We start from the raw sequence: 3,543 nt of genomic DNA, 5'->3' as shown, positions 1-3,543 counted from the left end.
CAGGTTGGGCCAGTAGAATGAGGAGAAAGGGAAATCTTTGCTTCATGCAGGCAACCAGGGCCCCAGGATTTCTTTAATAGTTCTGTAAACCAGGCATGGTGGCACATACTTGTAATCCCAGCACTCTGGAGGGTGAGACAGGAGGGTCTCACAGGTTCAAAACCAGCCTCAGCTACTTAGTGAGGCTCTCAGCAACTTAGTGAGACCCTGTTTCCAAATAAAGTAAAATAGGTCTGGGCCTATAGCCCGGAGGTAGAAAAGCCCCTGGGTTCTACCACCAGTAACACACACACACACACACACACACACACACACACACACACACACACACTAGTTCTGTAGACCTTTACACTTCTATAGAATCTTAGGCATCTGGTTGAGAAACAAAGAAGGAATGTGAATGGAGAGTCGCATGGGGCCTGAGCAGTGCTGGTGCTGGCTCATAACAGCTTATAAAAGCCCATTACTAAATTTTTAGGAATTTTGTGAGTTGTTTTTTAAATATGGCTCTGATAAACATTACATTATTGAAATTTAGAGTTAGGTAAATATTAAGAACAAGACTCATCATTTCCTAATTATGTGACTACATTTCACCATTTTCTATGCTCTTGAGTCTATTTACGTCTACTGTGTCTATATGGTAGAAACAAGACTTACTACAATTCTCTCAGCTCTGTGTTCAGGGCCATTATGAAATCGGCCATGGTGGGAGTATTTACACCATAGAAATTTGCAATTGCTTCACCCCAGGGATCACCTTTGCCGGCAAGTACTGGTTTTGGGGGTCTAGGTCTGAAGTGGCATATATCACTTCAGTCCATATTTCATTGGCCAGAACTCAGTCATATGGTATCGCTCTGATGTCTGGGTCTGAGGAAACTAGTTTAGCAGTGCTACTGGGATCAGAGCATTTGCACTTTTGCATCGCTGTTACAAAAGGTAACTTGGCCATTGCCATGACTTCTCCAAAGACATTGTTGTGAATAAATTGTATGCGTGTGTGTGTGCGCGTGCACACGCACGTGTACACAATCATGTCTGAACAGTCACAAAGCTCTTGCACAAAAACCACAAGTGGAGTGCCCTGTGAAGGTCAGGCTAGGCATTAATGTGTGAGTTTCGTAGTTCCATTTCTCATGTACCTAGCCACTCTAAAATCCTCCCTTTTCTCAAGACCTGCAATTTAATATTGATCTTACATTTGTGAATCAGCATATAGTATGTCAATGAGAACACCTGCCTAGGAGGATAAACATATTTAAATATCAACCTTTCACTCTGATTGGCTTTGAAAGTTCTACTGATTAGACACCGATATTTTAAATCATAATTTCTAAAAAGGAAGACATAAAAAAATCTGAGCCATATAATTAATTCTCAAATAACTCATTCATCAGAATGCTAGTGATTCCCACACTGTACTAACTAACACATGTTCTCCAGCAGGCCTGGGTCTCAGATGGTCTCAAGTATGTACTGGCATTTAGGTGTTTAATATAGACGGGGATACTTACGTTGTATTGATAATTTCTATGTTGTATTTGCACATTATTTACATTTGAAAATTTAAAGTGATGGTATGTTGTGGTTTGGTTAGTACCAACGTGAAATTACATCTCCAGGAATCAATCTGCTTATTTCACAGAAATAAAGTACCATCCCATTGGCAATGGGATAGGTGGGTCAGTACTCATCAGAGCAGCAGTTTGGGGAAAGTAGGTTTGTAGCATATGTTTGAGGCTTAAAGCTTATGTGAGACTCTACTTTCCCCGAATCCTAAAAATTTAAACCTTATTCTGGTATGGATTACTGCAATAAAGGAAAATAAAACAATGACGGGGGAGACCCGAATGGCCATCCCTTAGCCAGGTTACCAGCACAGCCCCTCTGAAGAAGAAAATGAAAGGCAGGAGCCAGTTACACCCAGATGAGGTGCTTTTTAACTCAATAGCTATCCTGCCCATTAATGAGCACAGACCAACTTATGTCTTGGACATTGACAAGATATTTTAATATTTTATGAAGGAGCTTGGAGAGGTCAGGGTACTCAGTCACCATTGTTTTCAAAAAACAGGTCTTAACAAATAGAAGAGCTAAAATGGGGGATGGGAGCAAACGGGGGATATTTCTTACAGGGTATTAATTAATTAATATAATTTTGTTAATGACTGTGGAATTGCTTTCCATATTAATTATCACATCAATAAACTTAAGAAGGAAAAAATTTTAAAAGAAAAATTGGAAGCCTGTATCATGCCCTTGTGGCAACCATGAGATCATGCCTTGTCCATCACCAAATGGAGTTGCCCACGGCACCTGTGGCTGCATTCTGAAATCCACCACAGCTTGTGTGTACAGGTGATGTTTCTCACTGGCCGCTCCCAGCCACTGAACGAGTGTGGCAGGGGTGTCAGGGCAAACGCTCCTCTGAGAGTGACTGGCTCCTGAACTCCCCGATGGCTTTGCCAAACTTCATGTGACTCCATGCAGTGTGGGGTACATAGCTCAACATCCTCTCCCAGCCTCCATCATGGGGTCCCAGACAGCTTAGTAATCTGATGTTTTTCCCAGGCTTTCTTGTTCCTTCTTTATTTCCTCTCACATAGGCATTTTCCTTGGTAATATTCTTGAATGTCCAATCTTGGATGAATACATTCTTTTATTTTTATAAGTTTAGACTTATTTTGTAGCAAATACATAAAAACACAAAAGGTACAGATATTTATTCTTTATTTTGAAACAGGGTCTCACTTAGTTGCAAAGGGCCTCACTAAGTAGCTGAGGCTTTTCACAAACCACGATCCCCCGGTCTCAGCCTCCCAAATGCTAGAATTACAAGCGTGAGCCACCACGCCTGGCAAAGGTACAGATATTTAGCTTCATTTTTACAATTAAACTTTCTTTAAACATACAAAAGTTGTTCATGTTTATGGGGTACCATGTGATATTTCGATACAGACATACATTGTATAACATTTATATATGGTTAAACATATCTATCTTCCCAAATATTTATCATTTCTTTATGGCAAAAATGTTCAAAATCCTTTTTCTTACCTTTTTCTGTGGTACTGGGGATTGAACTCAGAGGCATTTTACCTCTAAGCTACATGCTCAGCCCCTTTTTATTTTTTGTTCTGAAACAGTACTTGGGAGGCTAAGACAGGAAGGTTTGAGGGCATTGTGTGGTAAATAAAGGTCCTATTTCAAAATAAAGGATAAAATAGGGCAGAGGATGTAGCTCAGTGGTAAAATTCCCCTAGGTTCAATCCCTAGTACCACACACACACACAAAATAAATATTCAATACATTATCATTATTTATAATCACCAATTTGTGCCACAGTATATCATAATATTTTTCTCCTACCCATCTATGACTTATTTTATGTAGAATACTTTAACTTGAGAATTTAAGGACTTGCAAAAATGATTTTGATAATTTTATTTAAAATACATAATTTATGATGCCCTTAAGACTAATGAAAAATATCTAAATTTCCTCATGATTTTGCCTTATTATTTAGTTTTAATTTTCCA

This window comes from Muscardinus avellanarius, assembly GCF_963383645.1.
Source record: "Muscardinus avellanarius genome assembly, chromosome: 10".
NCBI lineage: Eukaryota > Metazoa > Chordata > Mammalia > Rodentia > Gliridae > Muscardinus > Muscardinus avellanarius.
Note: the sequence above shows the minus strand (reverse complement) of the source record.